Source organism: Anneissia japonica, unplaced genomic scaffold (genome assembly GCF_011630105.1).
Source record: "Anneissia japonica isolate Jap-2015-1 unplaced genomic scaffold, ASM1163010v1 scaffold993_len1110182_cov180, whole genome shotgun sequence".
Classification (NCBI taxonomy): Eukaryota; Metazoa; Echinodermata; class Crinoidea; order Comatulida; family Comatulidae; genus Anneissia; species Anneissia japonica.
This window is the reverse complement of record NW_022749760.1, coordinates 303,456-313,488: the sequence shown is the minus strand read 5'-3', so window position 1 is coordinate 313,488 and position 10,033 is coordinate 303,456. Positions and strand designations below refer to the sequence as shown.

Sequence of the window (10,033 nt, the reverse complement as noted above, 5' to 3'; positions counted from 1 at the left end):
AAATAAAGTGAATGAATGTTGATTTGATTGGTTGATTTTTTGATTGATTATAAATGAATGAGTATACAGTAGAAAAGCATTTGTTTATAGAATAGCTTAATAATGTTTAGAGCTAAAGAAGCCTATGTTCAATATTTCATCCATGGTTCAATACATAGGCCTATTTACATTAAATCATCGTATAAATGGGACTTGTTGCATAACTGTTAAATCTGACGAATGTATATGATACTTCTTCTTAAAGAATTTATGAAATAGGTCTATATACGTCGATTATAATTCCTATGTTTTACATGTTAAAGGCAAATGTGACGCGTTTCATACCGTTTATTAAACGCTTAAACAACGTAGGCCATACAGCGTAACTGTTCAATCTGACGAATGTGTATGAAACTACCTCGTAAAGAATTTATAAAATAGGTCTACATACGTCGATAATTGCAATGTTTTACACGTCAGAGGCGACTGTGACGCGTTACATACAGTTTTTTAAACGTTAAAACAACGTAGGCCATACGTGCAAAGACATTTTAACAAGTGATAGATATTATTTAGTCGACAGTGCGTTTCATATTGAGTTCATGGAGGTATAAACTAAACTTTGAAAAATTTATACATCAGTGAATTTCTGCCTAATATTAATTAGATAAACTTTCTCTCTCTGTGGCTACAGTTAAGTTCCCTTGGCATTAAATCTGCTATTTCAAACAATTTATTGGTTGACCTTAAATATGTAGTTTGCTTCGAAGATATACGCTGTCTCGCCGATCACCTTTCTCATTCAGGGCTTTGCACACTTATCATTCCCCTTGTATTGTTCATCGCACAATGGCGCATAAAAGAACGTACAAGCAGCTGTGTTGAAAGTGAGTCTTGCACATAAGTATTCTGTGTTGATTCTATTTACCAATGAATTCATTAACTTTTAATTGTAAATTGTCATTTATATTGGATATTACAGATAAAATGTACACAGTCGCGTATTGTTATACAACAGTAACAAGTATATACAATTGGTGGATTTCTATGCCCACTTTACATCTTATTCTTATTCATTCTTTCAATAAGTTGTTTATTATATATTTACATTATTTACATTACAATAAATGATTTACACTTATACATTTTGTGGTGTTTTATAGGCCTATTACGACTTAACATTCACTATTTATAAATGCCCCTGCTCACTGTCTGTTGTTTGAACGTTTGTTTTGGTCTAAGTTTACTAAATAAAATTATTATTAGGCCTACTATTATCAAAGCTCGCTTTTATACATTTCTTATGATAATTATTCAAGACCTTAAATTTAATGGGGTAATTGGCAAAGTACGATACAGCCAAACACAATTGAGTCGTTTCTCTGTCACTTAATGTCAATTGCGCCATTTTTACTGCCTATATTGAATCAAATGCATTTATTTCCTCGAGGCCAAATTTGCTAATAATGTATGTTGATACCGGCAAATGTACTGCAATTCTGTTGTAGCTGCTTAATAATGATAAGTAACCTAATTTACACGTGAACATTATTGTTTCTAAATTAATCTTATTAAATTTCAAACGTCAGCCATCATTATTATAATGGTATAAGAGCAGATAATAGGTATTTCTGATTAGAATAATAATATACAGCAAAACATGTATTAGATAGACTACAAATATTATGCCACATTCCAATTTCGGAATGAATTTCGACGATTTTCTTGATTTATAACGACATCATATCTACAAAACAAAACAAAAAAATTATTATAATAATGATTAAAATTGAGTTTAACATATACATATTTTCTGTTGTTATTTTCAAAATGTGTATCCTACGGTAATTATGCATTGTCACACTATAATTTTTGAGACCAAGATTATTGGGGGATTTTTTTCCCACTTATCGAGTAGTCATTTGCCAGCACTTCATGTTGTTGGCCCATTTCGATATTATCTCGCACCACAAAAATATATACAATTTTTAATGCTTATTTTTACCTCTGACCGAAAGAAATACTAATGACTTTATGATCATTGACCCATTGATAACCACAGTGAGATATTATCGTGAAATGTGAAAAAACAATACGTTTTTGGTTTTACTTGAAGATGGTGTATTTAGGTTTATCATGAGATGTCTATATTAGCCTGTTATTTTTTTCAAAAAATTCCTCCATGGCAGAGCTGAATTTTCTTTTCATGAGATAAAGTGCTTATAGTTTACTTACTGCAAATGAAAGTCCGCAAACACGTTTAAGAAAAGTAAACCGTTTCTCATAAGTAAATATTTGTGAGAATCTTAGTATTTAAACTCTCGTAATTTGGCACCAAATCGTCAAACCTAGTACAGTACTGTACTAAAATCCCCGCCATAATTTCCTTCTAGTTAAAGGTAGTGTAGGCCTATATTAGCCTACAATTAATGTGTAGGCTTAATCTGCTCCTTTATCTATGATCATTATCATAAAAATTGTATTTTACATATATGCCTAGTTTAAGAGTTATTATTTACGTCAGAAAGCCCTATCAACTACAAGGAAAACAAATGTAATGACTTCTGTTTTTATAATAGAGAATATTGATATTTGCGTCAATAATAATAGGATTATATTGTGGATTGAAAAGCAATCGTGAAGCCACCATGAACTTCTGAGTGTAGCCTGAATGATTTCAAGTAGACCATAAATTTATATTAAAGTTGCAAACAATGGCCTAGTGTTTGAAAAAATAACAAGAGAAAAATAGCTGAGGTAGTTGTTTCACCCTGGCCTAGTTATATAGTGTACTTCCTTAAGAACAAATTTGTTTGCCTAACTCAAAAAACAAGCAATCCGTCTTATGAAACTTGGTTCCATGTTTGGTTGGCTAGCCTTTAGCAAACACCACAACGTGTCTTATGGTAATCATACACATCAATCAAAAAGTTTACTTTTCCCATCGTAAAGACTGCTTGAATATCTTATTTTTTGGTTGAGAGATAAAATGAGAGAAAAAAAGTCTCAATAAGAAGTGACAGAATACGCTATAAACTCAATATTTTACATTCTTCAGACAAATCGGTATTAATAACATTGTAAGAATTTCGAAATGATGTTTTGCCCTCCCTGACGTGTTATAAGTACTGAATGCTCAGTACATTCACAAATACTTGCGAACAAACATTTCGCAAGTGATTCGGGTGGGAATCGAACCCACGACCTCTAGGCAACTAGCCTGGAGGTCTTGCTCTTGGTGGCTAGTGATGAAGTAATAACTGGTACTACAATGCTATTAATACAACAACTGCAACTGTTGCTACTACAGCAACAGTTGCAGAAACAGTTGCTGCTACAGCTGCTGCTTTGCTGCTGCTGCTGCTACTACCACTAAAAACATCTACTAGGCCTACTAGCGGTACGGCTACTGCTACCCTCTTAGTGATATTATAAATAATACGTTATCTATAATTGTGTTTTCATAGATAATAATCAGCAGATTACAAAGTCATTATATTATAGAAGTCTCGCATATCATAATATTTCTAGTATATCTTTTACATGTAATTTATAATATTTCAATAAAGTAGACCTTTATCTGACGTTGTACGGCGGACCAGAGGCCTAAACGTTCTTATAAATACAAATAATTAACATTGTATGTGGTCTACAATTAACATTGTATGTGGTCTATATTCTAATACTGTACTACTTTTATTACTATTATCAATTTATCATTCGTTAGCCTATATAGATTTTCGCTACAGTAGACAGTCGACGCGTGTGCACATCAGAGGGTTTCAGCAGTCAGAGCTTCCACGTTTCTGTTTGACGCGTCTACCACAAGTGGCGGAGGCTGACAAATTGTGACGTACCCACTGTATTTCTCTTTCGTTGCGTTTCTTGTGTTTCCGTTGAAAGCTTACAAACATTATAGGCTTTTTTTTCGATGTAATAAGTTCAAAGTATTCAAAAAAAAATTCTAATTACTGTCGATTGTTAACATTTTCAGTAGGATTTTTCCAAACACAAACTGAAAATATTTAATAAAATAATAATTTTTAAGAACTAAAAAGAAGAAATTTAAAAAAATTCTAACCACTGTGGTTTCTGTGATCTAACAAATATTACTACGATCAAATAATCTGCCAACATGCTTTAAAATGAAACATATGAAAAATCAATTAGCCCCAAATCGGTCCTGTATTCTTCTTCGATTATAAAAGACTAGAGTACATCACCGTCTCGACGGAGTCTTGTTGAAAAGGTAAAACGTCTATAATAAGCATGTCTGGTTTGATGGGAAAAAAATGATTTTAAAGATACAAACCCACTTACACCGTGCTGTAAACTTGAACAATATAGTTAAATATTTAAACTGTACCGGTAACATTATATATTGTCAATTACAAGAATTACTGGAAAATAGAACAAAAATCGCTTTTTTCTCCAATTACAATTTTTGGTAACACATTAAAAAAAAAACAACTCCAAGGCTGAAATTGCTTGAAAAATAGGAACAATAAAAGAACAAATTGAGGCTGAAGTCAAATGAGGTTTATATTTAAAAAACTAGGAAAAAAAAAATCAAGCTAGTCACACAATAAAGTATTAATGTTTAAAGAGGTTACAGTATACTGTAAAATTATTTTGGTCTTATTAATACCTTATGTCTAATAGCTACTATAATACAGTACAGTAATACACTGCTGTAATAATAATAATAATAATGATAATGATAATGATAATGATAATGATAATGATAATGATAATGATAATGAAAGTGTGTAAAATCAGAACAAAGTAAGAAAATTTTGAGCCTCTGAAATTAGTAGAACACTGAACCTGGGCACAATTTTACTGGTTCTTGTAGAAAAAAAATAGTATCATATTTATGTTCTTTACATCTTAAGTGGCTGGTAATAAAAAATAATCATCAACAAAAAAATGTTAAAATGCATAATATTTTATTATGTTAAATATATGCTAACCTATACCTTAGCGTATATAACTTTGTAGATTTTATGAGTTTAGCCAGTTAACAATATTTGAAACTTTAACGATGAAAGAAATTGTAATACGTAGTACTTTTATCGTGTAAATATAAAAATTAGGCTTATTAATACGATAACGATGTGATATTTAGAAGATGATTATCATGAGTAGTACACCCCAAGAAGACATAGATTGATCGAGGTGCATAAACTAGTATGTTGTCGGCGCTGATCGGGAATTAGGCCCTCTATTGGGAATAATATTTCTACCATGCTGGCGGAAACATAGAAAAAAGTTAAGGCGTATTTTAACTAAGACCCGGGCTTATGATCAGGTTTTCATCGAAAGACATCAGAGTTTCACCATATGTTTTTACTTTTTGTTTTTGCTTCAAATAAATGTTGTGTTTATCAGCAGAATAGTATTAAAACTATGTTGAAATGAACAGATTTGTATCGTGGTTCCTGTTTGAGCCCCACTTGTGTATGAATGTCCATTCTTTCATGTAGGCATAATGTTTACTCTCGGTTATAAAGGTCTCGAGAGATTGTTTACATTGGCAGTACACAGTACATACAAGTATGTACTCCCAATTACAGACACCGGTATAAAGTCCATCATCATTTATTGTATATCGAAGGGGATATACTCTGATTACATTATATGACAAATGTGTACAGAGATCCCAAAGTAAACACGAGACACAATAATTTCCAACAACACAATTGAGAGATTTCTATTCTTATATTTTGTAATACACACTGGTATTATCACACTCCCTACAAAAAGGGCTTCCCCAATCTGTCTCCTTTTGTTCATAATCTATTAGTCAATGATTTTCTCAAATTTATTGTGTTGTGTTTGTTGTTGTACGGCCGTCTACGAACCATAGTTTTGTTTATATGTATACTACGCCGCATTGTATTGAAACAAAAGGGGTAAGAGGGAACCCTCGTTGCAGGATTCCGATCTGCATCAGTATGAATACTGGACTATAGATTTTATACATTCTTAACTGTTTGATTTAGTCCATCAAAAGGCAATTTCAATGGATAGTCTAGCCATAGTATCCTGCCTTTATTCCCACGTTCGTTTATTTGTGTTCACTCCACAAGGTTGGGCAATCCCCACTACCTTTTTACAAGGCAACAATTAAACCGGTATTTAACAATAGGTCTTCAGTGAAATAGTAGTTGTTTCATTGTCTTTTGTTCATATAGTTCATTGACTATTCATATTTCTATACATTATTTCGAGTCGAAGAATTTAATTCCAGGCACATCAATAGCTGTAGTCAACTTGAAATAATATCGTTCATAAAGAGCGGAGTTTGACCCTAAGGTTTGGTATGGTAGGTCGAAGCATTTAGGTAGATAACATTGTTTACCAACAAATATTTGAGGGAAACGAAAATTGACCAACACAACTGATGTAACTTCCATTGAATTTACATACAGTAGGAATGCTTTCTCTCAGAGATGCGTATAGGCTGCTTGGACATTGTAATTATTAGGCCTATTATCATGACCATGACCATCATTATTATCATCACCATCATCATCGTTGTCATTGTCAACGCGTCATCACCATCATCATCATCATCTCATCGTCATTATCAACACCATCACCATCATTGCTGTCGTCATCATATCATCATCATCATTATTATTACTATTAACTTACTCAAAAATGTAAACATCTCTGTAATTAATTCTCGATAATTAATTTACTGAATTAAATTTGCATATAATATGATTTGCATATCTAATAATAATTTGCATAATTAATCGTATAATATTTATATCAACTTATATATAATGTAGACCTGACTTGCATAATATAATATACAAACAGTAGTTTACTTTTACATAAACGAATTAAACTAAAGGTGTCTATAAATCATAATATCAAGTTAGATTAAACCCAATTAAAATAGTATACAATGTTTATTATAGCTTTTATTAATACAAAGTTTACACCTTTAGTTTTTAATTTCGTTTACAGCAACCGCTTATATTACGTGGTAATGATAACGTGGTAATGAGAAATTGGCTACTAGAAGTACAGAATCATTCACATATGAATGTTCTTACCAAAATGACAATCATGTGAAAAAGTGTATAATTATCAACTAAACATTTCATTATTTCATGATAAAATTAATATACATATAATATTTATCATTCTTTACAGATATCCTAGTAGTTTTCAATTCGTTGTGAATGGTGAGTCAATTTTGTTTTTAATTGTTAATTCTTGATAGTTTCTTATTGAAATGAAGTGGTCTGTGAATTTATATTTCGAATATCAATGTTTTTATAAGCGGAGGAAGAGTATTTTGAAATTAAAATGTCTGAAAACTGCTTTAGAGAAAACTACACTTGAAAAAAAAATATATTTTTGTAGGTTTATTGGAGCGATGCGTTGCCCTGCCTGGTGGGTTGTCGTACTAAATACTCTTAGACTTACACTTTTTAGATTTGCTTATCAATTCTAGAAGACAGCTTTACAAAATATCCCTTAAAACGTATGTAAATAAACTTAAAACATTGATATTTATCAATTATAAAAATTAAACTTATCAGAAACACTGAGATCTCATTTTTGTCAAAATATAATTTTTTTTAAATTTGAATTGTTAAGTTTTTATTTTCTTAGCTTGTTTTTCTTTGGACTAACGTACGAGTGTCGTGTCATTTCCAGATTTAAAAAATACAAATATTTACATCAAAATGTCCTGGCGTACAATACGACACGTCACAGACTTTTTGGCCTGACCATTTAACGATGTGCTTTTGCGAAGGTGATCGTCTGAGACCCCCAATACTCAAGTTTAAACCAAGGAACTTGAAGTTTGAACCAATGAGTTTGGGGCTGGAAGACGAGCACTTAACCGCCGTGTCACAGCCTCTAAGTTTGTACTTTAGATAGGTGGTTAGCAATCAACTTCCTGTCGTAGAATTCTCGGTTCAACAGTACACGCGACCAAAAAAAAAAAATATATTTTTTTTTTCTTAATTATCAGAGGCGTACCGTACCTGCTACTAAAATGATGTACTATGTGGTATGATATTGCGTATTCCTACCATGTATTTTGCAGTCGATAGCAACTTGAACTTTTCGATAAGCCCTTGGATATTGTTGCTTACAAAACAATAGCGTGCGCGTAAATATACTGTACGTAAACACGTGCGTTTGCGGGACAACACGTGTGTTTGTGAGACATGCGCGTATTTCTGGGCCCTGCTCTGATTGGTCAGTTAAGTTTGATTAACACTCCGCAAAAGTCCGTTCTCCACAGGTTTCATAGTCTTATCATTTTCATTTATGTTCATCTTCAATCATAAAAAAAACTCAATTCTAGCCCTATATTGTTCTTATTACGTATTAAATGCTGATTACATTTATAATTAGATACGGGGATAGTTTACAAAATGACTAAAATGCCCAAAATTGAAGAATATAACTTTTCGAACTATTATTAATACATTTTTATATTTTTTGTCTGTATTTAGCTAAATAGCTTTAAATAAAATAATTAAATTTTAGTTGGTTATTGTAAGCCTATTTGCAAGTAGAGACTAATATAGTAATTAATTAATAAAATTTCTAATATATAGGGAAATCAGCAAAAACTTGTTTGAAAGGGCGATATATTATTTAATACTTTTAAATAATATTTTCTATTTTAATTAGGCCTACGTTTTTGATGAATTTTTAAAAATTTGATCAACTATAACCGTGACATGAGTTAATTGTATAGGCCTATACCGGTATACCGATTGAAATTTGTATAGGCCTAGTGTTGCAAAAACATGGGAATTACATGGTCGCTTAAAATGGAAATGCAGAAATTTGCATTAAAGTTATTTGTAACCAGGTATAGCTGAACCACCTGTTGTTGTTAGTATGTGTGTTTTACCCATCTCCAAAGGATAATACTTTTCATATCAAGCAGACCTTAATTCCGCTTTGAAAAAAAACGTCGGAGAATAAAAAAAATGTTAACATCATTAAACCCGTCGCTGTATTTAACAAGGTGGGATTATGCCGTAACGGATGAATGGTTATGTGCCACATTTTAAACTATAGGCTTAATGGAACATGTATGGTACATAATATTCTATAAAAGTCAGAAGTAACGGTCCGAAAGTGTTGGTTTCGTTAGCGATTAAGTGATGGGGAAAACGGCATGCGGGATGGTACAGTAAGTAGGAGGACAATATACCTGTATACACAAATTGTATTATATTCCTAACTTAAGTATAACTATTGTGTTTATCGGGTAATAATATCGAAAGAATGCATGGAAATATCTCATATCACGTTATTGATGTGTATCCTTTATACTAACATTACATTGAAGGCAAAACACATTAAATTTCATTTTTGTTTTGTTCTATGCACTAACCTTGATGAAGATGTAGACAAACGGTAGTAAAATTCAGTGTAAAAATATCGAAGTATCGACGAAGAGGCGCCCGGTGTGTCTATGTATAACACACGAAATTGATATAGCAGACAGGTGGCCACGATTTAAAGATAGAACATGAGACAAATATAATGTACTGAAGCGGGCGAGTTCAAGATTAAGCGTGGGGCTGTGGCATTGAGGAGGGGTTACGCTGACCAAGGATACGATGAAGGTCGCAGAGAAAAACATCCAATACATCTTGCAGATAGGATCTCGGAACAACAGAAGTTCCGGTGCTTGTGGTCTGTTTAAGGCATCTAACATCGAGGTATTAAGGTTATTGCTGGTGACAGGAAGGACCTCCTTAATAGTGTACGGATATGTTTGGAAACACACCTGCCCAGGCGAAGCTTTGCATCTAGCTGCTCACCCGCCTGCGTGACCGACCGCATCATTAGGATTATGTATATACTTGGAGCGTTAACTTTTTTGTCAACAGCTCTTTTTAGAATCCCGAGAGTTGTTTTTCCCCAAGAGTTAAAGCGATACAACAGTGGCACATTCGTTTGATGATCATCCGTCAAGGGTCTTCGAATAAGTTACCACATCCTCTAGTAACCATAACCCCTTATACAAACCTCAATATATAATTTTAAATATAGG

At 32.5% G+C, this 10,033-nt stretch overlaps 1 long non-coding RNA gene across 1 annotated transcript in view; it reads left to right on the top strand.

Moving 5' to 3' along the window:
* LOC117121152 overlaps positions 1-10,026 on the top strand; it is an 18,969-nt gene extending 8,943 nt beyond the window's left edge. The window contains exons 2-3 of the long non-coding RNA XR_004447484.1: positions 7,150-7,181; positions 9,378-10,026. This is a non-coding gene — a long non-coding RNA (uncharacterized LOC117121152). The remainder of the gene's footprint in view (positions 1-7,149; positions 7,182-9,377) is intronic.
* The last annotated feature ends 7 nt before the right edge of the window (positions 10,027-10,033 follow it).